This window comes from Equus asinus, chromosome 25 (genome assembly GCF_041296235.1).
Source record: "Equus asinus isolate D_3611 breed Donkey chromosome 25, EquAss-T2T_v2, whole genome shotgun sequence".
In the NCBI taxonomy this organism is placed as follows: domain Eukaryota; kingdom Metazoa; phylum Chordata; class Mammalia; order Perissodactyla; family Equidae; genus Equus; species Equus asinus.
The window spans coordinates 46504857-46530677 of NC_091814.1; positions in this window are offsets into that span (position 1 = coordinate 46504857).

Sequence of the window (25821 nt, forward strand, 5' to 3'; positions counted from 1 at the left end):
ACTGCCCACCCCAGTCTGCACTGCGTGGTCAGTGCATGGAAGGACAAAGAAAGAGGGAACCAGGGAGGCCAGCCAACCAGATCTAGGTCCACGGGGCCCCGGAAGTTCATCCAGACCCCTAAAATTGTGGGCAAAATCTTGGATGTGTGGTCCACAGTGTTCATGAGATTTTCAAAGGGGTTGATGCAAGCTGAGTACCAGGATCTTGGCCACCCCCTCGGCTTTACTGACGTGGGGTGGCAGCTCCTGTTGGTGCTTATCTGCACAGCTGTGAGAAGAGGCCCCCAAGCTGCACCTGCCCCCACCCTCCCTTGGCCTCCAGCACCATGAGCAGCTCCACACCGTTTCCTGAACTCGGGAGCATCTCGTGCTCTGCCGAGGAAGCCAGCAGGATCCTGGTCTCAGTGGCCCACCAGGCCATGACCTCCCGGCCTTCCTAGGGGGACAACACAGCCCCGCCCACTCCCAATCTTCAGTGCACATGAAGGGACAACTGGCCCTGCAAAAGCAGCTCCTGTGTGTCCCCACGACCCTCATTTAGAGAGCCACCAGGACCCCACTGTGAGTAGTCCAGGCCCCACTCCCGCTGTGGACAGGCAGGGCCTCTGCAGGGTGGGCCATGTGAGCTGTGGGCAGTGCTCCTAGGTGACGAGACACCCAGTGGCTCAGATGATGCTGAGGAGAAATTAGCCTCCGCTCAGGCCTCCTTAAAGGAATCACAAGCCGGATTTAATTACGGCCTTCCGGAGTCTTCAGAAGTGCGTCACCGGGATGATGAGGGGGCCTGGAAATGGTCCCCAGGGGAGATGGAGGAGATGGAATCAGCCTGAAGAGCTCTTAGCACCGAAGTCAAAGGAGGAAGTCCCTGAGCCCGTTGACCCGGCGCAGCCTGATCAGGAGCTGGTCTCCGGTGGAGCGGGGGATGCTGGCAAAGGACCGGGGGGCTGTCACACCACCCCAGCAGGAGGGGAAGGGAGAAGACCATACAATGCCCTCTCAAACCCTGTTTCCCCGGCCCAGCCCCACCCCAGGGTGCTGGAAAGGAGTCTGCAGCTGAAGCAGAAGCCGCTGTTTCCCAAGGACCTCTGTGAGGAGGGCAAAGCCCCCTCAAGGCACAGGACGTCTCGCTGGCAGCGGTGCCACGGACGGCAGCAGACTCCAGGGGCTTCACCTTGCCCATGCTGGGGGGGAGAGTGGGAGGACCCGAGCGGGCCCCACACAAGCTCCGGGAGACGTCTCAGGGCCTCCAGGACGTGCCTGGGGAGGACTCGGTGAGAGGAAGGCTCTGGAGATGCTGCAGGCACAGGTGGAGCCCCAGCTGGAGACACCCAGACGAATGTGGCTCGTTGTCCCACAGGCTTATGAGGCCAGGAACCCCAGGAAGCATGTCACATCCGGGTCCTCTCTTTGTGTCACACCTGAAAACCAAAGGAGACCCGACAGCTCACGCAGGGAAGGAAAAACTAATGAAGTGCCTTCACGTCTCATGCTAGACAAGTCCGTTAACTGGCCACTTGTCCTCTTCAGGTTGTGCTTCAATCCCGGCCGCTAACGGTCATTAATAAGTCATAAAGGCCGCTGAACATCACAATCCTGACCATCGGTACCAGGGAACCTGGCCACAGATGACATGTAAATTTGTAGACTGTTGTGAATTAGACCAACAGGTCTCCCTTCTGCCCACCCCCACCACGTCCTTCCACGCAGTTCTTTGCCGGAATCCTTGCCCCATCTCCTCGTCTTGTCCAAATTGCACAAGGAGTGTGCTCCACTCCATAGGGCTGCTCGGGCTAGACTGCCCCCTGCCAGCCTCTTGCCCTAACCTGAGATCTGCTATACGGTTCAAGAAACTGGCAGAGGCCCAGCTCCGGTCAAGGCTTCCCAGTCCTTCTCAACGGCCAGTTCCTACCCCAGAATCTTGCCCTGATCCTAGAGCCCACCTGGATGCTCGGCCGTCACCTGGTCTGATACGCGCATGGCCTTCCCGCCATAGCTGCACCAGGCATCCAGATAAAGGCAGATGCAAGCTCTGGGGATCAAAGTACAAATAAAAGGACAATTAGCACATTTCTACTTGCTCTTTCCTACTGTGGACAACAGGCAAAGACACAAAGTGCCTGCGTCACACACACAAGCCACACTCTGCACCAGACACAGGAACGGCGAGTGCGCAGGGCACCCAGCCGTTCGGAAGGCACATCAGGAAAACTGGAAAGAGCTATGACCGGCTCTCAGCCGCTTAGCATGCCTGGCAGGCCTCTGTCTGCACTGACTGTCATATCAGAGGTTTATATCTGTCTCACAAGTATCTTTAAATCCTTGGTCTCTTGTGAGGTCTAAAGCCAAGAATTGACATTTCTTCAATGTAAATAGGAAATATTACAGAATGAGTTGAGGTCAGTTTTTCAAAAAATTGCTTTCTTGACTTTTAACCCTGCGTCTTGCTGACTGTTTAATTCTACTTGCAGTCATGCAGGAACAAGCCTGTGATCTCCTCAGTGTGACTCCAGGGTTTCAAAATGAACCACCCGCCTCTCCTAATAGTGGCTCAGGTCTACTGGTGCCGATTTGCAAAAGGAACCCCAAAGTGACTAGAGGGAGGGAGGAGAGGTCTCAAGGGAGGGTCACCTGGCCACAGGTGTGTGCAGTGCCCCTGGTCTGTAAATAAATCCCCTTTGTCCGCTCTAGTCAGCTGGGCACATGGAAGGCCTTTCTCAGGGAAACTAAGTTAATGATGAGACCTGGGTCCTCAGGGCCAGTTCCCAGGCACATCCTGAACCCCAGTGTCTTCAAGAGAGTTCTGTGCCGCTGCTTATGGCCCTTTGTTGGAGAGCTGCCCTGTGCAACGTCGTCTCTTCTGATGCTCACAGCTGTGTGGGGTTGGTCTCAGGAGCCCCCAGTAGCAAGGCCAACACTGAGGCGTTAGAGGCTAAGGACCTGGCCGAGGCCACACAGCTCTCCAGCCACCTGTGACTATTGTCCTGGGAGTTGTACCTGGAGAACAATGCTCCACCCATGGCCGCTGAGAGCCCAGCCCATGTGCTGGTCTTACATCTGTGGTGCAAAGCTCGGATCCCAGGAGGTGAGGACTGAGGGTAGGGTGTGTGCACACGTGCACGTAGCAGAGGTGGGGGCTCTGTGGGGAGGAGCAGGATGAGAGGAGAAGGAACCGAGGAAACGGGCTGGAGAGGAAGAGAAGTGAGGACCACTTACCTCCCTCTTCTCCTTCTGTCTGAGACCCTTCAGTCCCAACTTTCCTCTCCTTGTCCCAATCCTCCCCGCCCTCCTCTCTCCTTTCCCCCCACCTCCTCTCCATCCCTCAGCTGCTGTCCCTGCCTTGGCCAACTGAAGGGAGTGGGGAGATGGTGGGGAGAGAAGGCCCCCCCCCCCCCCCCCCCGGCACAGCCTAATGGCAGCTGGAATGGCACAAGACACATCCTCCTTTGCAGGCTCACAGGGGAGGAATCCACACAGAATGTGCTGGGGACAGGGGCTCCCTTCTTCAAAGAGGCCCACGCCTGGGGTGGCTGGCTTCTAGAAACTCACAGTGAACCTCTTAGGCTGACGAAGCAGATAAGGTGTGGTGCATGTGTGTGTGCGCGCATGTGGGTGCATCACAGGGGGCACAATTAGCTTCACTGCAGACAAGGGCCCCTAGGTTACCTTCCACGTGGAGCTGGCCTGGTGTGTTTACAGCATCATTCAAAGGACAGAGGGTCCATCTCCCACGGACGCACAGAGATTCTGCACCAAGGGAGAGGCACTGAGGGACAAGGAGACAGAGGAACCACAGACTTTTCTGTGCTTTCCTGAGGATTTTCCGCTTTCCTCTTTCGGCTCTTTTTCCCAATCACTAAGGTGTTCAGGTTTCTGTTCTTCACTGAAGGAGACCACACCGCCCCGGATTGCCTGCTTCCTTCTCTGCCAGCTCGGTGGACTCTGAGCTGTCCAGGGCAGGCCGGGTCTGTCTCCAGCATCGTGGAGCAGGAGCTCAGGGAGCAGTAAGGGAGAAGGGAGCCCCGCCCCTCCCGCCCGGCTCTGCCCTCGCCCTCCCTGCCCCTTGCAGCCCCCTCTCCACCCCCGGCTCAGGGACATGGCTTTATTCTCTGTCCTTGCCTTCCTTCCTGCTCCTGGGTTCTGCAGGAGACTTGTGAAGGGCAGCGTGCGTGACCTTTGGGGACACGACGGGAGGTGGAGCCCTCGGGGCCCTGCGCGGGGTCGGCACTGCTTAGGGCTCCTGGGCTGGCTGCATCCAGGGTTCTGAGAGGAGGGGCTGTTTCTGGATCAGAGGAGAGAGCTGCTGAGGCCGGCTGGGAGGGTATTTATAGAGCCAAACTTGGAGCGCCGGGATGCTCACGTCCCTGGAAACTTCCCTCGTTTCGGAGTTTCTAAAGATAGAGCAGTGTGGCATCTGGTATGAGACGAGGTACACTAATTCCTTGTAAATCCACCAAGAATGGTCTCCTAATAAGTACTGACCAGTTTTCTCAGTGCTGCTTCTTCCTCCCTCCAACCCCCACTCCATCCTGCCGCCAGTCTCAGTTACTGGTGGCTGAGAGTCCACTGGCAGGGAGAGCACGGGAGGGAGCAGGTGAGCGACTGGCAGGGTGAGGTGGCATCTCTGAGATGCTGCCCAATCAGGGCTGGAATCGGCATCAGGTGGAGGAAAGAGGAAGGCAGCTCACGTTTTTGAAAGCTTGTCGTTTGCCAGCACCGTGGCAGTGAATCCTTGCACCGTCTCTGTGAAGTAGATGTTATGATGCCCATTTTGCAGATGAAGAAACTAAGGCTCAGGGACTTGCCTAAAATTGCTCTAACTTGGAGTTAGGATGCTACTCACCCAGCGCAGCCTAGGACGTGGGGAGGAAGGCAGGGGAACGGGGGCACTTGTCTCCAAGTTTCAGATGTGCATTTAGAATCATTATCCCCACAGCTAGTGGGCACTGGGCTGTGTGTGGTGACTGCTCTTCTCTCTCATCTTTTGCCCTGAAATGAGAACAATTTCTGCAAACCAGGCCTGATGGGCACAGCTTCTAGGGGGTGAGAGAGCCTCCTCCCACCCCAAAGGTGGGCCCCCTCCCAGGTACCTAATGACGTGCCCCATCCCACCACTTGGCCAGCATCCTTGAGGAAATGAGGACACAGAATGAATGGATGGGCACTTGTCAAGTGCTGCCGTGTGCTCAACAGCATCTGTGACTCATGAGAAGACCCACTGCTCTATCTGCTCCCACCCTCCTGGCAACCCCATGACGGAAGCGTTTTCTCTCCTGTTCGTAGACGAGGAAATTAGGGTTCAGGGAGGTCAGGTAAGTGCTCAGTGTCCCACAGACAGTCAGAGGCCCAGCCAAGAAGCCCACCTCGCAACATCTGCCCCGGGCAGGCAGCGCCTATCGACTCCTGGCTCCGGCAGCATCTGGGCTCAGTGATCAAAGCCAGCAGCCGCCTGTCCGGTCTGGTGTTTTCACCGCTTCTCAATCGACCGCTCCACATCTGTCAACATAGCCTGTGCAGTGGGAAATGGGATTTGATGGCTAAGGTGACCCCGTTCAGCCAAGCCACAGCCCATCCGTCCCTATCCTGAGCACGCGTTGCCTTCCAGCTCGGGCTTGGGGCACGTCAAACTGCCCAGGGTTTAAACACGGAGCTGAGTGGCCAGGGCTGCTGGAGTGGGGGGTTGGATCCCTGCCCCTCTCCAGGAGCTCCTCTTGAGGCCTTGACCACCTGACCTCCATGTGCCATCTCGACACTTCTCCCAGGAAGGCAGGAGCGAGAGGCCAGGGTGGCAGGACCATCCACGGGAAAGATAACTTTAGTCTGCAGCTGCCGGTAGAGAAGCTTCCAATCCATCCTTTTCGATGACTTAAACTCCACTCCTTAAGGGCCTGTCTGAGGCCCCCTGTTTGTGGGAAGCTCCCCACTTCTCCTCCTCTACCCGCCAGAGCACGCGCTGTGTGCTAAACATATTGTGGAACCGCAAAGTCAGTGAGCTTCAGGAAACACAGTCCGGTCTCCTAGCCAGCCCTGGAGTTCCTTCCCCAGCACCCCTACAGCGTGTGTCTTCTGCTTGGCTCCCTGCCTCTCAAGGCTGCCCACTCCTTGATGTGACAGCGCTAAGCATTTGGACTCTGCTCCTCTCTTTGAGCAGAAACATGCCTCTGGTGGCTGGTCACTAAGACCAGCCTTCTGGCCTTGGCCCATGATCAGCCTCCAGATCTTTGACGAGAACTCTCGGGGCCCCTCCAGCTCTTCTCTTCCCCAAACAAGACAGGGAGAACCTCAGCAACACCCAAGAAGCATGTTTCCTAGAGGCCGCGCCTTCAGACGATGGTGCCAAGAGGGGCCTCTTGCTGTTGCATCAGGGCGTATCTATTCCAAATATTTAAATTACATCGTTTTAGCAGCAACTCATAGAACACTAGGATAGTCTCCATTAGCGTTGAAGAAATTACCAAGTCTCATTAAAAGCAAAATCAAGGCTCGGAATGTACAAATTAACCGACCATAGTTAAAAAACTCCTTTCTTGCTAACATTTCGCACCCTCCAGGCTGGAGGTTTGGTATCAGAGGGTGGGGCCTGCGCGGGTTTGCAAAGATCTGTTCCCCAGCTCAGACCACGATCTGAATGGAGACCCCTGCACAGTGACCCAAAGATCAGCAGGACTGGTAGGAGACCAGCATCTTGGCCTTCCGGGGAGAAGCTGGCGGGAGAGAAACGCGGCAGGGGCACGTGGGAGCGGGCAGTGAAGGACCGTGGCTGCATGCTGCCACGTGCCGGGACACAGTTCATCCTCAAGACCACCCAGAGAGGGGGTCGTCACCATCCCCATGTCGTAAGTCGGGGACTGAGGCTCGGCACAATCAAGGCATGAGATACAGCAGGTCTCTTTACTCCACATTCACACTCCTTCCCTCCACCACGACACTCGCTTGTTCATTCTTTTTGTTTCGTGTGTGGAAATCTCAGGTCCCCAGGAGACCAGGGTGCCCGAGGCCCAGATCATGCCTTGTACCCCTCCTACCCTCACCCCCACCCACGGCTGGGCAGGCAGACCACAGGCACTCCAGAAAATGTGTGAGGTGAGCTCCACTGGTCCCAGCGCCATATGATCCCCCAGGAGGAACAGGAGGAGAAGGCAAGGATCAAGGTCCTTACTTGTCCTGCTGCTCTGTGGCTACAGACAGCCGCCCCTCTCCACTGCCCAGTGCCTCCAAAGCTGGGAGGAAATGTCCCTGTCCCCTTCCCCTCCCTGGACAGTCCTTTGAATTTAACAAGGCAAGGGTAACGCCTGCCCCACCCGCTCCTCAGGGATGTTGAGAAGAGGCTGGTTAAAACAAGGTGCTGGGTTCAGTGGCATCATTCCTCTTCTTATTAACAGCCATAATAATAGTCTTCGTAGCCACGGTTGTACTGGGGCCCCACTGTCACTCAGAAGGAGTCCCTCCCCTCCCCCTGACCTGGGGCCTCCGCTCCCTACACAAGCCTGTGCCATCCGCTGTGGACCTGAGTCGAATCGCTCAGGAGCTCTCGCTGGAGCATCGTGGGATCATCACCAAACTTCACCTCAAGAAGCAATTTAACAGTCAGCTCCATCGTCCTGCGTGTGGAGTTTCTTTTCTCATCTCTGTCCTCAAATGTCACCCCCGCCCACCTCGGTCGTGTGTTTCCTGTGATTCGGAGCAAGCACAGGTGGCGGCAGAGGGCCCAGAGGTTTTGCACCTTCCCCAGCGCAGCCAGGGGAAGATCTTGTCACTCACCTGTCCCCAGGGTCCCCATGAAGCAAGAACGGGGGTTGCCAGACATGGGGCCCCAGCTTGGGCAAGTTAGAGCTGCGGAGGGAGGAGGACGGGGGGCAGGAGCTGTGAGAACTGAAGAATTTGGGGCAGTGGGGCCCAGGCCTGTGGATGGATCATAGCAGACTGCACTGTTTGACACAAATACAGACTTCTGGGCCTCTCGCTGGAGATGCCAACACAGGAGCTAATTGTGCCCTGCTCACCCTGCCAAGAATGTTCTAGAGATCTAACCCACTTGGTCCTCACAGCCAACCCTGGAGCAGGGGTCCTCCTCTCTCCCTGTCCAGGCGAAGAGGCTGAGGGGTTCAGAGTTGTCGTGACTTGTCAAGGGGCGGAGCCAGGATTCGCAGAGTCTCAGTCCTTTCCCATTACTGGTTTGGGAGTTTGTGAAGGGCCGTGGAAACTGCCCTTTTAACTGAGGCGGGCGACCTGGGGAGCACGCTTGGAGAGCTGAGCTGCGAGGCGGGGACGCCGGCACAGCCTGCCTGCCCCAAAAGACCAGGGAGGCAGCTGTTTAGTGATGTCACCTCCTCTGGAAAATGCCCCCGGGCCCCATCTTCCTGGGATCCTATCTGCCCAGTGACACAGCAGAGGGTGCCAAGAGGGGCCGGTCCAGGAGGGCCATGTCGGGGCGGTCTGGTGAGCATGTCCCACTCCCCGCACCACAGAGGACCAGCCTCTTTGTCCTTATCAGCAGACTTCTGTTGAATCACCGAGAGCCTATATCCGCTAGGTCCTGGGGACAGACGGAGGAGGAAGCCTGGGTCCGAGCATTTATGTGGGGTGTCAGGGAACGCTCCCTAAATTACACCAACTCAAGTCCTTCATCAGCATAAACTCTTGTTTCTTTTACCTTTCTTGTCTCATAGACTCAGACTCCTGGATTCATGCTGTGTATGTTAATCCAGGTTTCCCCGAATGTCAGGCATTTGCATGCCCTCTTCAAGGAATTTCATTGTAGCTGAGCACTTGTGCAATTATTTTATATATATATATATATATATTTTTTTTTTCCCCCTTAAGGATGATTCACCCTGAGCAACATCCCTTGCCAATCTTCCTCTTTTCTTCTTTTTTATGTGGGCTGCCGCCACAGCATGGCTGCTAACAGACAAGTGGTGTAGGTCCACTCCCGGGATCAGAACCTGAGCCACCAAAGCTGAGCACACTGAACTTGACCACTAGGCTGCTGGGGCTGGCCCTACTTAATATTTTTTAAATTGACCCACACTCTTTTATTTAAAATTAATTTTTTTAAAAGGAAATTTTTTGTGCTGGTTATATGTATTTCTTCATACATAGTCCAGTGATTCCCAAGCTCAGGATCCAGCCAGGGTGAAACCCTGTCACCCGACTGTCCCCACAGCCCCAGTGGAACACGGGCAGGGATCACGCAGGGCGGGGCTCCAACTGCAGGAGGTTAGCACTGAAGGAGGAGGGGGAGGAATGTCCTCGTACCAGCCAGATTCGTCTCATGTACATGCTCCATGCTTTGGGAAACACTGCTCGGGCAGCACTCTCCAGCCTGTGGTTTCTGGAAGAATCTATGCTGTCCTGCTCCTCTGAGTCTGCACACACTGCACTCCCCGGAGACCCTTTCCCTGGTCTGTCAGAAGAACTACTCTTCCTCAGCCCTTCGCCCTACTGTGGCCTCTTGGTAACACCATCCCGGCCCCCCAGACAGAGCTGCTCTGTCATTCTGCCCCCAGAGCCCTTGGCACGTGTCCCAGCTCCATTAGCAAGGCAGGAACCGGGCAGAGAGAGCGCAGGTCCTCTCTGCATCCTCGTGCCTAGCAGAGTTTTTTTTTTTAATGATAACTCTGGAATGGTTATCACATGCCAGGGTCCATGCTAAGAGCTTTATATATATTCCCTCACTTAATCCTTGCAACAACTTTTATTCCCATTTTGCAAATGAAACTGAGGCCTACAGAGTTTAACGTTGCCCACCATCGTACCGAAAGTACAGAGTGGGGATTCAAACCCGGGTCTGTTGGATTTCAGGGCCTACACAGCTAAACACTTCCCTCTCCAGCAATGATCGTTGGAGGGTGACGTATGTTTGGTGAATGAATAAATGGTACCAACAAACGAATGAGTAAGCCACAGACCCAGAATGGTGTTCTCCAGGGCTGTGCATGTCCCGTCCAAAGGCCCGGCCACCAGGCTGGCACTGATCCGTCGGGTGGGAGGTGTTGAGACTGGAGAAAAGTACACTGCGGTTTTAGGCCACTAAGAAAAGGCCCCGAGTTTGTGAGCCGGTGGAAGTGAGAGGCAAGTAACCCTGGAAGGCGGTGTTGCTCATGCACATGCTCCAGCCTCGGCTCTGGAGGACGAGCTTCCTGGGAGCTGGGCCTGGTGGTGTTCTCACCTTCTAATCCCAGTCCTGGAAAAAAGGGTGCTCAGTGGATGCCTGCTCAGTTCATTCATTAAATCTCGGGTTGTCGATTTTATTCACTCGTTTGTTCATTCCTGATAGGCTGTCCTTGGTTCAGTCTACTGTGCAGAGGGCTCCCAGCTGCCCTCCCCCTGGGCCTCGGTTCTCTCTCTATAAAATCCCGCTGTTAGACTGGTTCTTGGAGGTCCCTCCAGCTACAACATTCTTGAGCCTCGGATCCAGCCAGGTGTGGGGTGTGCGGACCTGTCTCTCTGGGACACTGTGGCTGGCCTTCCGGAACAGGGCTGGGGCCATTAAAACCTGGTCCTCATGCCCTGGCCTCTGGCAGGTGACTCCTGCCACAGCTGGGAGAGGAGCCGCTTCTTCTGCCCAGACAGCAGGCGTTGGAAATTATTCAGGAATAACAAACAGGCCAGAAACATTTGCATAAGGAATCACGCAGAACAATACATGTTATTTAAACCATCTCTGGTTGGCAACAGGAGCAAAAAGCAGCTGAGATAAATCTGCAATGCAAATCAGCCTCATTTGGAGCCGAGCTTCAGCTCGTTTGGGGGTGGGGGCGCTGCAAGAGATGCAGAGAAGAGGAAGCATCCTTGTCTCCGTGCCCCAGCTCCGTTCTCTCGCTGCCTTCCTCTTGCTCATGTGCATTTTCTCATCTCCCTCCTTCCCTCCCTTCTTTAGAGATTAATGGAAACAATTTGTCTTCTAATGTGACTACAGCTTATGAATTCTTTGTCTCCCTCTAATCCTTTAAATTATCCACATAATAAAATATGTATCCAGTGATTTCAGGTCACAATTTGATCTTGGAGGGAGTGGGGAGGGGCAGGTGAGCCGAAGCGAGCCCGTCTCCTCGTTTGTTCCCCTCCATTCATCTTTATTTGCCATCCTTTTTTCAGCTTAATGATCTTCCTCTTGCTTCCTGTCTGCTCTCTGCCCACCGCGCCTCCGTGGTGTGCCTGGTGTCCCTGCTCAGGAAGGGGCCGCCCCGGCTGTGAGATGGGAGCTCCCTGCTGGCTTCCTGACCTGGCAGAAAGTGGCCTCCCTCTTAAGAGCAGCGGGAAGGTTCCTGACTGCCTTGGGGCAGCCAGTTCTGGAGAACTAGGCTTTGACTACCTAAGGTCCAAAGGCCTCTAAACCCCAGGGCTCCCCAGTCCACGGGTCTTAAGGGGGTGACAACTCAACATTCACTGGTCTGGGTGATGCCCCTCATCTGCACAAAATCAACTGACAGCTCCCTGAAAAACATGACACCCGTCCTTCTGGGAACGTCTGGCAAACTCTCCATCAGTCTGCTGAGACCCCAAAGTTGGCTGCCCTCAGAGCCATTTAAAGGGGGCCTTCCCCACTGTCCATCCTGAGGGAGGGGTCTCCCTCAGGATGCCAGTGGGCCGTGCACTCGGCCTGCCCTCCTGAGAACCCATGGGCCCCCTGGGACCACAGTATACACTGATGCATCTTGTGGCCTGGCTATAGGTGACAGCCAAGGGGTGGGCTGACCACAGACCTTCTGGCCACCCCTACCCGGAGCAGGAGGCTTTTTATAATTTGCACAAAAGCATCACAAGGACAGGTTCGGCCCTGTCCTCATCACCATTCTAGTTTGCACATTGAGTCCTAGTTCCCACAGCGGACGTGCCTGTGGTCCAGTGAGTCAGGGCATCTTGGTGGATGTTTCCTCAGGCCCCACGCTGAGCTCACACCCTCGTCCATGGAGCAGGCAGTGTTAGGGCCAAACACTGGCCCCAGCGTGCTGAGCATCTTACTCAGTCTCCTTTAGAGATTCCTCCATCTCAACCAACACCCCTGTCTACACCCCGTCCCACCATTAATGTAAACCCCTCACGTCACGGGAAGAAGGATTGCTCAGCTTCATGCTCAGCGGAGCCTGTGAAATTCGAGACCCCTCTGCTGGTCAGGGAGGCCCAGGGAGCCTGGCGCCTCCTTGGGGAAGAGCAGGTGGGGGAGGCGGGCTTGGTGTTCTCAGGGCCTGTCTGGAAGGTCTCCAAGTGATGAGCAGCAGGACGAGAGAAATGGGCTGCAGGAGAACACTGGGGTGGCAGCAGGGAGCCTGTGGACAGAGCAGGCAGGTGACAACTGGCTGGTGACTGAGTAACAGCCCGGGTATAAGGTGAGGCCAGGGCTGACTGAGTGGGGCCCTCACGCTCGTACCCACAGACACTGGGAAACAGGGAGTCTCCATGGGACTCATTTGGAGGCCAAACCTGCCCTGAACTGAGCTATTTATGGGCTTTTATTTCTCTCTACTCGGCATGAATATGCATGGCTCTCCCAGCAGAGGTATTAACGTGCTGACTGGGGGAGTCGGCCCAGGCCTTGCTGGGCCCTTACACTCCAGAGGGGTTAGGCATCGTGGCACCCCCTAAAATCTGAAGCCTTTAGGATTCTGAAACACACAAGGCCCCGTGGGTTTGGGCTAAGGGGTGTGGCCTGTGATGTATGTGTCTGAGGGGTGGCGCTGGGCACAGAAGGGCGGGAACAGACGGGCCAGACTGGATCAGGGAATGGGGGAGAGGCTGAGCGGACCAGGGGGCATGAGGGTGCGGGGGAGCCCAGTTGAACCCTGGAGAGTGGGGCCACGAGCTCCTCTTCGTCTCCCAAGAAGGGGATGAGTTTTGAGTTAGAACTTCCCATCAGAAACTGTCTTTAGAAGGGGCCGCCCGAGTACACCGTCTCCCCTTGAGAAAATGGGCTTAAATTGTAGAAGACGAGGCTCAGATGAGGTGCCAGGAAGCTCTGCTGGGTCCTGATGGTTGGACCTCAGCGGGGCGGGTGCATGTCTGGGGCCCGGTGGCTGGCGTGATGGGGCTGCTCCCTGAGAGGGGCTGCGAGGAACACACAGGGTTTGGCCAGGACTGAGAAGGCCCTGGGCCCTTTGCTCAGGATTCTCTGCACAGACGTCTGGGTGGGGTCCAGGGCCTGGGGCTCAGTGGATCCCACTTTGGAAAACAGGGCCGCAGGCGGTGCTCTTTCCAGAACCAGGATTCAATCCTTCCCGGGAGCTCTCTGCCTCCCCATCCTCCCCGCTCGCCCTCCAGGCCGAGTTTTCTCACCCCAGCTAAAGTGGACTGCGAGGCAGGGAAGCCAGAGATGCCGAGAAGCCACATCCCACGGGTGCGGTCCCCACAGCATGGGGATGCCTCAGGGAACTGTTCCGTCCTCTGCTTCCCCCAGGCACAGACAGCACCTTGCTGTCAGACGTAAATGCTTTTTTGTTTTTCAAAGAACAGAGCGGGGCTGACCTTAGAGGATATTCAATCCACTCCCTTCACCTTACAAGGGGAGAAACTGAGGCAGAGCCAGGGAAAGTGGCTCAGGGCCCAGCTTCTGGGTCCCTTCTCCCTGCTGAATCCTGTACCGCCCCTCCTCACAGCCCCCTTACTCCCCCCACAACCTCCGCTCCTCATTCCAGGCTGAAAAAACTTCTTCCTGAGGATGCACACGTTTTAAATGTTTGGGGACAGTTGTCATGCCGCTCTGCGGTTGTTGCTTAGCCCAGCAGTCCAGCAGTGGATATTTAAAGACTCTTTTTTGGTCTGAGGCGGCCTTCCCTGCCTCCCTTCTCCCGTCCTCTCATCCTGGGGTTGCCCGGCTAGTCGCAGTCCTTCCAGATGGGATCCAGGAGCCTGGGGGTGCTGGGCCAGCCTCTGGAGACATGTGGGAGAGGTTCTCGGGGGAGCTGGGCACAGGGAAGAGCCTCCTGTCCCCTCAGAGCAGGACTGGAGCCCACCTCCTCCAGACGCCAGCCTGTACAGTGGGTGCGGGCAGCTGGGGTTTCCCGGAGGCCCTGCATGTCAGAGAGGAAGTTGGAGGAGCGCGGGTTCTGGATCCAGACTAAAGGCGGTGGACTCCAGCTCCTGTGTGACCCTGAGCCAGTTAACATCCGAGCCTCTGTGTCCTCATCTGTCAAATGGGATACCAATTGCCACCTTAGAGGGAAGTCAGGACCAGGACCTCCATGCTTACCCTCACTCGTTTACTGATGGTATCTTCTGACCCCTAAAACAAGACAGGCCTGACGAGGCAATTTAGGGGGACAATGGGGTGATTACTTGAAATTGGATTTTCCATGAAAAATCCAGAATGCACAGTTTGGCTGTTATTTCCTTTGGTGATAATAGATATTTAATTATATTATCTAGTAAGTGTAATCGCCGTTTATTCAGCAGGTTTTGTTTATTTTAGTTTACATGCCACATTTTCATTGAATTCCCACAAGTATTAAGGAAAGTATTATTCTCGTGATTGAGATTCTCATTTTACAGATGAGAAAGCTAAGCACAGAAAGGTTGTGATCTTACCAAGGAAATCTAGTGGACGGAACCAAGACTAAACCACCACATCTTGACTGCTAGACTAGTTAGGGCTTGTTCCATACCACCTCACTCTAAAACCTTTCTTACCTTTCTAAAGGAAGGTAAATCATTTCCTTACCTACCAAACCCGTTCCCCTGTAAAGCTTTTCTGTCTTCTGGAATTGGAATTAGAATGAGTAAATAAATTGCAGTATATTCCTACAATATAATACTATACATCAGTCCAAAGAAACCAGAGCTACGCATATCAACACGAATCAGATTGAAGGAACATATGTCGAGAGAGAACTGAGCTGCGGAAGAACATACACCGTGTGACGCCGTTATATGTTTAAAAGAAGTGAACTTGTACCATATTTTTAAAATAATAATATGTCCTTACCATACAACTCAGCAATTGCAATTTTAGCCATCACGTTAGAAGAATGAAAACTTCCACTCACACAAAAGCTTCTACCCAAATGTTCATAGCAGCTTTATCTGAAACTGCCCCAAAGTGGAAACAACCCAAGTGTCCTTCAGTGAGCGAGTGGTTAAACACAGCTGGTACGTCCATACAGTGGAATACTACTCGGCCACAACAAGGAACAGACTGTTGGGAGATGCAGCAGCTTGGATGGGTTTCAGTGGCATTCTATTTAGTGAAAAAGAGCCAATCTTAAACGATTGCATATTATATAATTCCGTTTATATAACTTGAAATGGCAAAGTCATAGAAACGGAGAACAGATCAGTGTTTGCCAGGGGCTGGGGAAGGAAGAGAGAAGAGAGTGGCTTTGGTCATAAAAGGAGTCTTTGTGACAGAACTGCTCTGTATCTGATTGTGCTGGGGGTCACACGCATCTTCACATGAGGTAAACTTGCATACAACTAAACGCACACACACATATGCACACACGCACTCATGAGTGCACGGATAACTGGTGAAATCTGAATAAGGTCTGCGGGTTGCATCAAAGTCAGTTTTTGGATTGTGATATTGCACTATCGTTTTGCAAGATGTTACCACTGGAGGAAATTGGGTGAAGAGCACACGGGCTCTCCCTCTGCTATTTCTTACCATGCACGTGAATCTACAAGTCTCTCCAGATAAGAAGTTTAAAAACATAGTGTGAAGCATAAAGACACAGAGGGACAGTATAGACCCAGTTCAGGATGGGGTAACAACTCGCGGGGTGGGAGGGTAGGAGAAAAGAGAGTAGAATTGATTTTCACCACATTTGATATTTCCTTTTTCACGTTGGGTGGTGGACACATGGTTGCTTATAACACTATTTGGTATTTCTTTTGGGAAGTCTAATTATTCCATAATTAAAAAATAATAATCCAAAAAAACTCCCCTCCATTTTAAGAAGCAGGACTGAAGCAGAGTAAAAAGGATTCAAACCCAGTTGTGAGTCTGTTGTATCTTTTTTTCTTTTTTTTTGGAGGAGGATTAGCCCTGAGCTGACATCTGCCACCAATTCTCCTCTGTTTGCTGAGGAAGACTGGCCCTGAGCTAAGATCCATGCCCATCTTCCTCCACTTTATATGTGGGACGCCTACCACAGCATGGCTTGCCAAGTGGTGCCATGTCCGCACCTGGGATCCAAACTGGTGAACCCGGGGCCGCCGAAGCAGAGCGTGCAAACCTAACCGCTGTGCCACTGGGCTGACCCCAAGTCTGTTGCATCTTGTGTCCTGTGCAGAGCCTTTCTGAGTGAAAAGCTGCCATCTTTTGCTATTTGGCAGACAATCTTTGAAGAAGCCCTGGAGTTCTGTGACATTAAGCTGGTGGATCTGCATACCCCAGCGCTGTCTCAGCCCCTGGATAAAGCTCTTACAACCAGGCGATGTTATTTTGAGCGGCAGAAATCAGGGCCGCCTGCCCTGTCTGGCCAGCTTCTCAGAGGGCTCAAGGAGCTTCCCTCGGCCTCCCCAGCAGAAGCAGGGACGAGGGAGCAGGAAGGGAAGGGTTAAAAGACAGGAGGGCGGGACCTCACTCAGCTGGGCTTGCTGGCAATCAGGGAGGACCAGGGAGCAGAGCCTGGGGAAGCAATGGACTGTTTCCCGGGAGCCCTGGGACCGGAGCATCAAGGTTTTGTTTGGAAATTGCAAGGATTTGGTGTCTGTCAAGTGTCATTAGTGCACTGGGAGCTGGGCCGGCCTTGAGAGCCCGGCGGCGTCCTTGCCTGCAGGCTCTCCCGATAAATGACTGGGGGATTGAGACTCAACAACGCTGGAATCAAAATGGCCGCCACACAGCCTCCAAGGGTCTCGCTCCAGCTCTGCTGTGAGTGAAATACCCCAAGAGTCCCCAGCTTCCTTGTTGCCCCTGGCGGCCACTGTAGCCCAACGGCCCTGCAGCACTGGGGCAGGAGAACCCAGACCCAGGGCCAGGGCTGGCAGCACACTTTGTCTCAAAAATCAGCCTCTGGCCCTAAAAAATGTTAAGAGACTAAAGATTTATGTAAACCTTGAGAGAGGGAGGAAAAGAAACAGACTGCACTTGGTTTTGCCCCCACTGCCTTCCTGGCTGGCTATATCACTTAGGCTCTGCACCAGTAGGGTGATCTAAAGCTGGAGAACGAGCTAGTGAAAGGATAGGAAGGCCAGTTGAGAGCCAAAGCCAGAAGGGATGTCCTGGAGTGGTTTGTGTCTGCTCTGAGTAAGGGGCAGGCCCACAGCAGACCTACCTGTCTGGTGGTGCAAGATGTGCACTGTGCAAATCCAGGAAGCACCATGTACATCATAGTCTGTGGGAATGGTATCTCCTGGAGTTGGGCACTGCACACCTGCATGGCTGTCTGTGAGTGGACCTGGGAGGGGCCCAGGACAGTCACATGTCCCTAACGTCTGTTAAGCAGCTGCACTGTGACAGGCACTGTGTGAAGGGTTTTATGTCTGTGATTTGCAAGTGGGGATTTTGCCCTCTGTTGTAGATGCACCAAGGAAGAGGCCAGTGTTCGCTTTCCAAGTAGAGGGCTCTGGTTTCCATCGACTTCAGTGCAACTTTCAGATGGCTTCAAAATTGTGTGTCCAGCCTGCCTTAGGTAGTATCTACACAGGTGTCCACGTGCACACATGTGTGAGAAAGGATTAACAAGCACAGGTTGAGTCTGGATTCATCTGGGAGTCGGCTATGAGAGGCCTGAGTCTTCACTCTTTCTCGGCTTCCATCCCCTCCCAGCCTGTCTTCCTCTGGACCGGAATCCACTGGCCCCTTTCCCTGCGCCAAAGGGCTGTGAAGCTGCGGGAGGTCCGGTCTGATGACGAAAGCTGTGCTTCTTGGAATGGGGGTGAGAAGCCCCCAGAAGGTGGCATTGTCTTGGCGAGGTTGAGCAATTCGTCCAAGAATATCTAACTAGTACAGGGCAGAGACGGGACCATGCCGGAGCCTGACTCAGTCTAAACCCTTTGTGACATGTTGCCTCCTCCGAAGCCTGCTGGGCACTCATTCACAAGCTGGACAGACAGGAGCGGGACCTTCGCTGTGTGTGATAACCTCATCCCCGGAGCCAGCATCTGAGGACACAGACCCCCCCTCCTTGGGGCCATCACCTGCCTCCAGCTGCCCTCGCCACCTGTGCTCCTATTTGCGACGCTCTGGGGTGGGGCCCAGGGCAGTAACGTGTCGCTACCATCTGTCAAGCTGCTCTCCCAGCAGGAGCTGTGTGAGGGGATTCCCGTATGAGAGTTTATCCTCCAGCGATTCTGCAGGTGGGGTTGTCGCCCACTGTACTGCTGGGGCAGGACGGGGGCTGAGAGTTTGTTTCCCCCACCAAGGGCATCCAGCCCTCGCTGACTCGACGCGTCTGACTGCTCGTAGGGTGGTGGAGACGGGAGCGGGTGCTCCTATTACCTGTCAGCTGCAACTCCAGAAGGTCACAGCTCCTTCAAAATCTACCGCCTGCCAGCAGCCTGACCTCTCCTGTCCCGGAAAATCATAAAAGTCTGTGAGGAACCTTCTAAGATGCCCTCAGATCAGAGGATCTCTGAGCCGGTTAGAGGCGTCGGGCACTGGGGGAGCCAAGGAGAGAGGGGCTCCCTTCTGCAGAGCGGGGTGCCGTGGGCGCCACCTATTCTCATGCTCTGAATTGAGGTGCCCCACATGCTGTGCTCTGAGGCGCCACGTGGAAAGCAGGAAGCGATTACGGGCCCAAGGGAGTCCTGGGGAACAGACACAGACTCCTAGCAAAGCGCAGGTCTGCAGCCTGCATGAGTCCCGGTGGTCCGGCTGACGTCCCTCCGTGGACCTCCAGGGCTTCTCCTCTAGACCAGCAGGCTCCCTCTCAGGGGCCTCAAGGCATCCGAGGTCCCTCTGCCACTCGAGTGCTCACATTCTCCTTCGGGGGGCTCCCAGCCTGAGTTCCAGCAGCCGCTCTTCTTCAGCACCTTCGTCCCCACGAACTGACACCTGTCCCCTCTCTCCCGTCGCCTCGGTCAGCCGCATCCAAACTTCAGGCTGGTTCGTCTCCTCCTGGGCCCACTCAACCTTATCTTGGATTCCCGACATCCCAGGACGTGTGTTGCCATCGCTCCGTTTCCAGTGGGTTAACGTCTCCTTCGTTGAGCACAGTGCTTCCTACACCCGCAGGACAGCGGCCGTTTGCGGTCACAGGTGGTTCTTCAAAGAGTTCAAAACACGTGTAGGTGCCTGACCCCCTCTTCTCCCTGTGGGGGTGTGGTGGGGGCCAGGGAGCATGGGAGCAGGAGAGGTTTCTATTTCACAGCATTGCCCGCCAAAGCATGAGTCAGTTATCTGACTCGAGCTAACACGGCAATTAATAATGTAATAAGATGCAATTTATAGGCACTCACGCCTGAAGGCCTCTGGTCCCAAGGCCCTTGGTAAAAGGCAAAATTAAAAGCATCCATAATCTCAAAGAGGACAAGCGCCACCAGAGCTCCCCAGGGCTGAAGACAGGTTGGGGCCGCCGGCGCTCCACCAGGGGACCGCAGCTCAGGCTCCCAGCTCTCAGGGGAATGTCCACCCCCCGTCTCTGGACTTGGCAGGGTGGAAAGTCTGTCCCGTGCATGACTGCCAGCCTCCCCCCGCACAGACGCCAACAGACCTCAGAAAAGCCTGCCACGCGTTCTTTCCTGTTGGAAGGGGAGGCCCAGGAAAGGCAGAGACGGGCGTCACTTGGAATCCCAGCTCTATCATTTAGTGGCTGTTGACCTTGAACGCCTCTCTGTGCCTCAGTTTGCACTTTTCAGCATTGCCGTCAGGGTGAAGAACAGCGACAGAGGCGTTTTGAGTTTACAAAGTGCTTATTCTCAGGCGTCGTTTTCTGTAATTCTCTGACAACCCTCTGAGGTCTTACAGCAGAGACCCGCTGGCTATCTATTCTCCAACAGACGCCTCCCTTTACTGCAGGCGGCAATGTGCAAAGCTAAAAGATATTTCTCAGCCTTCCTTACAGCTAGGGATGGTCAATGAGATGTAAGCAAATGTTGTTGGGGGAGAGGGGTGAGAGGGAATCCCAGGAAAATTCTTTAAGGGGGCTGACTCAGCTGGGAGTGTGACCTTTTGCACATCCCTTCTTGCTTCTAATTTCAACCTAGAATTCAGATACGATGGTTGGCACTCTGACAGCCCTTCTGGACTACGAGGTGAACTTGAAGTTGGAAGCCATATGCCAAAGCTAGTAAAATCATCAGATAGAACCTGGAGCCTCCCATGACTATGGAACACCCATAGCAGCTTCGAACAGCTTACCTCTAGATTTTCTTTATGTGAGAGGATAATAAACCTCTATCTTGTTTAAGCCAGTGCAATCCATCTTATACTGGGATGTATGATTATCCTGCCTTTCAAAGGGGGACACTGTGGCTAAACAAAGTCAGTGTGACTCCACCAAAGGCCAGCCCTTCAGGTTGACGGGGCTGCAGTCACATCCCTGAAAGAGAGAGTGCTGCCTTCCCACAGTCCCAAACTGTTCTTCAGTTTGCAGACGTCTGTAAACGTTGCGAATCCTGAGATGCTCTTCTTTAGCCTGAAGACAGAAGCCGGTCCAGCTGCACTTCAGCGCCGCCGTTTCCTGCAGGCTCTTTCACGGCTCTACCTTTCCTTTCTGTTTCTCTCTCCTCTCACCCTTGGTCTTCTGCCACTCTGTGCTTCCCCAAAGCCATTTTACCCACCAGTGGGAGACTACCGTCTGGCACCCCTGAGTCCTGGACTAAGCGTGTGTGTGAAGGAGAGGACAGTGGCAGCATCTGCTTTTGCCTGTCCCCGGTGGAACCGAGACAAAGCCATTCGTGTCTTTTTTTTTTTTTTGAGGAAGATTAGCTCTGAGCTAACTGCTGCCAATCTTCCTCTTTTTTTGCTAAGGAAGACTGGCCCTGAGCTAACATCCGTGCCCATCTTCCTCTACTTTTTATATGTGGGATGCCTACCACAGCATGGCTTGCCAAGCGGTGCCATGTCCACGCCAGGTATCCAAACCAGCAAACCCGTGCTGTTGAAGCAGAACGTGTACACTTAACCACTGCGCCACCGGGCCGGCCCCTGAGACAAAGCCATTCTGCCCCTGGAGCTGCCTCTTGGATTTCACGCCCTCGCTGCCCACACTGCCAGACACTTGAGGGCCTGTGTTCCAGTCCTCAGTCAGCCTCCTCCTCCCACTGGAGTGAACAAGGAGTGGCTCCGTCTGCGGAACCTCTTGGAAGCCCGTGAGAGGTCGGCAGTGGGATGACAAGCATGGCTGTCACAGGAGGGCGGGCTGGGGTCAAACAGGCCCTTGGTCCTCTGTGGCAGACGGACAAGGAGACTTCCCACATCCTGGGAAGATGCACAATTTAAGAAGGAAACGCAAAGTTTCCATAATACCTCTCAAAGTGAAGCTTGGAAACGGGACTTGTGGCTTTTGCCATCCTCTGATCCATCCACTGGCTAAAAACACCTGGAGTGTTGGTCTTTGGTTTGGCGGGTGGATTCAAGAGTGCTAAGCCAGACAGGGGCATCCTGGGAGAGCCCTGAAGGTGGAGTTGGCAGTCCCACCACGTGAGGGGCAATTCCCATTCCTGGACCTGGCTGGGCAGGGGGGAGTGGTGGAGGTGTCCTGAAGACCTGGGGACTCAGAACGTAAGAAAGACTTTTTCCTGGTACACATAGTGTTCTGAAGGGAGAAAAGAGGTCCATACTGAGCTTTTCACTCCTTACTCAACCCCAAAGCAGAGGAGCCTGGGAAAATGCTCCTCTCTCCCACTGATCGACCAGACAATTGAAGCAGATAATAATAATAGCCAACACTTACATACCACCTCCTGTGCGAGGTACTGGCGTGTTTCACATGTATTAACTCATTTAATCTTTACAATAACTGTCTGCAGGAGGTGCTGTTATCCTACCCACTTTACAAAAGAGAGCAGTGAGAAACAGAGCAGTTAGTAACTTGCTCATGGTCACAGAGCCGGAGAGCAGTGGAGACCCTAACCGAGGTCGTCAGTGTTCCCAGTCGTTACAGGTGCTGCTTCTCAAAAGACGCCGGCCTTGGGGGTTTCTGGGAAAGCATGGATGCACAATCACTTCGGTTCAGTCCCCAGCTCTGCCACTTAATAGACAGGTTTTATCATTAAGGTAATTAGGGCATTAAAATCTGTTTCATATGAGGAATATATGTAAAACGCCTGGCCCCACTTATTCCACGATAACCCATTACTTTTGAATATGGTCTCATTTTTTCCAAGCATGTGTCCATTGCCACTTCACTGTGCTCATTTGAACCTCATCACCTCAAGAGAAAGAGCAAGGTTGGGTTCAATTATCCTCGCTTTGAATATGAGAAAAATGAGACCTAGCAATTTTTCCTGAACTCCTTCCAGAACATTCTTCTATCTCTTTTCCTTGCCTTTTAAAAGTCAAATCTTTTAAAAGATTCAAACAGTACAGACGACTATAGAGCAGCTTTCCCATGCTCTTCCTCAGAACTCACCACTATTATCTCCTGGGACACATCCTTCCAGTCTTTTTTCTCAGCACAGAGCGTACTCACACATGACTTTTAAGGAGCACACATGCGGCTGTGCTGTGATCTCTGTGTGTCACGTGTGCTTCACATGTCACTGTCAAGGGTCTGCTCCACTTTGTTTGGTTGATGCCTCCATGACATTCTGCAGTATAGATGTATCGTTATTTATCCCCTCTCCTGTCGTTAGGTGTTTAGGTTAGTCCCAATTTTTTAAGATTAGAGTGAATGCTGCAATGGCTACTCTCATTCATACATTTCAGCGCACCTGTTCAATGGTTTTTGTGGAACGGATTTCTAGAAGTGTGGCTGTGGGTCTAGTAGCATGCATATCGAAAAATTTTAGGTGCTACCAAATTGTAATCCAAACGAGTTTTGCCGTGTTTGAATGTTTGCCAACAGAGGCCAAGAGTAGCCGTTCTCTACTCTCTTGCCAACACTGGGTATTTTCGATTTTCTAAACTTTTATTTCTCCAGTGGGTGAAAAATAACAGCCTATTGTTTTGAATTGAATTTTCTGAGCATCTTTTAAAAATATTTATTAGCCATTTGTATTTTTCTACAAAATCTCATTTGTATCCTTTCCCTCTTCTTCCATTGGGTTTTGTCATTTCTCTATGGATGTACAGTAACTCTCTCTATTCTAGATGTTGATTTTTTTCCTGTGGCATATATTGTAAGCATTTTCCCTCTGATCTTTCTCTCTCTTTTGTTTTTTTTTTTTTTAACTTTTTGATGTCTTTTGATGCATAGATCTTTTTTTTTTTTTGAGGAAGATTAGCCCTGAGCTAACATCTGTTGCCAATCCTCCTCTGTTTGCCAAGGAAGACTGGCCCTGAGCTAACATCTGTGCCCATCTTCCTCTACTTTATATGTGGACGCCTACCACAGAATGGCTTGCCAAGTGGTGCCATGTCCACGCCCGGGATCCAAACTGGCAAACCCTGGGCTACTGAAGCAGAATGTGCAAACTTAACTGCTGCGCCACCAGGCTGGCTCCTTGATGCATAGATGTTTTAAATTTCTATGTAAGTATTGCAACTCTTAATTTTTCAAATTATGAAATGTTCCAAACTTACAGACAAATATAAAGAATAATATAAAATCTATATACTCACCACCAGCTTAATAAAACCTTAACATTTTGCCACACTTATGTATTCCCATCATCTTCTAATTTTTATTCACAGTTTTTGTTTTGCCCTTTTAAAAAACAAAAGATAATGTTTATTTTTTCCAGCAAACTGCAATTGTATTTCCTGACATGTTTTGTGCATTTCTGTGCTCACCGTCACTTCTTGTGGCCCACCTCTTCCCTCTGGGTTTCCTTTGTTTCTAAATCATGTGCATCCTTGATAGGGCTTTTAGTGAGAGGCTGTGGATGTTAATTCTGTCAGTATTTTTTAAGGCTAAAAATGTCTTTATCTTGCCTCACTCATAAGTAATAGCTGTGGCAGTGACTGCTAGCTGCCCCGCCCTCACCCTTGTCCTCCTTCTTTCTTAGAAACAGAACTGGAACAATGCTTTGTTTCGGGCAGCCGTGTGCTCAGCAGAACGACGCCATTTTCTGGACTCTCACAGCCATCAGTGACCAACGAGATGTAAGCAGAAGACACTGAGTGGGGCAGTCTTCCTAAAGGGGGCTGACTTAGCTAAGAGGAGCACACTTTCACCCTTGCCCCACTTCGAGGGACACAGCAGCCTTCACGAACAATGAAGAGAGAAGCCGAAAGCTAAGAAAGCAGAGCAGAAGCACGGGGCGTGGGACTCGGGTTTTGTGATCCCCCATCCCACTCCTGGGCTGCCACTTCTCGTCCCTTTGATGTGAGACAACAAACACTTTACAGTCATGCGCCACATGACGACGTTTCAGTCAATGAGGGATCACATTTACGATGGTGGTCCCATAAGATTAGTACCATACAGCCTAAGGGTGTCATAGATTATGCCAGCTAGCTCCATGTAGGTACACTCTAATACGTTCGCACAACAACGAAATCACCCAGCGATGCAGCTCTCAGAATGTATCCCCTTTGTTAGGTGACGCACAACTATATTTGATTTTTTTAAGCCTTATTAGGTCTTTGATGCTAACAGCAAAATTCAATTCTAGGTTGAAATTTATTTTTCTTGCACCCTTTCAGAGTGATGTTCTATTGTCCTTGGCATTTGTTATTATGCGCGAGAGGTCTGCTGTTAGTCTAATTGCTCTGTTTTCTTAGCTGGTAATTTTAAAGATTTCCCCGTGATCCTTGTTATTCCTTAAAGTGTCTGTGAGTCGATTTATTTTTATTTATCTTGCTAGTTACTTAGAATGCATTTTCCATTTAATGACTCATGTCTTATCAAATTTTGGAAAGATTTCAGCAATTGTCTCTTCAAATATTGATTTTCTGCCATTCCTTTCATTTTCTCTTTTTCTGGAATTAGATTAATGTTAAATTCTCTCTCAATGTTCCTTCTTGTCTCTTAACTGTAATGCATTACACATATTACAGGTGTGTGTGCATATGTATGTGGGGTTCTGGGAGAATTCCTCAGTTCCATCTCCCAGATTACGAAATCTTTCTTTAAGAGTGTCCTGAATTTTGTTTTCCTCTAATTTCTAGGATTTCTAATAGGTTCTCTTTCTTTTCTTACTCTCCTTATTTTATTGCTGCCTAGTTTTGTTCAATAATTTCTATTTTTTTCAATATGGGAGTTATGGCTTCACTTTTCTCTAAGAACACACTAAAGATACTATACTTAAAAGTCTTTGTCCAATTTCATCTAAAAAGTTCTCATCACAAGAAAAAAATGTGTAACTCTATGTGGTGATGGATCAAATCATTATGTTGCACACCTGAAACTAATATAATGTTATATGTCAATTATAGCTCAATTAAAAACAATGTTCTGCCATAAAAAAAGAAAAAGAAAAAGCCATAGCTAATTATTAAAATACTATTGGAAAAATATAAATAGAAGGATAGTTGCTAAATATATACACCCACTTTTGCTTAAAATCATTTGCAGCTCTTTACTGCACATAGAATAAAATTATAACTCTAAGCAAGGCTTGCATGAACTGGCATGGTTACTGCACAACCTCATATCTCACTGATATCCTCTTCAATACAGCCATGTTGGCCCATATTTAGTTTCTTAAACACAAGACCTTTCCTACCTCAGGTCCTTTGCTCATACGGCCCACTTTTTGTAATGCTCTTTGCCCAGTGTTTGATAAGACTGACCTTTTCTTTGTCCTTCGTGTCTCAACTAAAAAGACACCAAAATGTGAGCATAGTAGAATTTGATATAATTTATTTATATTTCCTTCTTTTTATTTTTTTGGTTT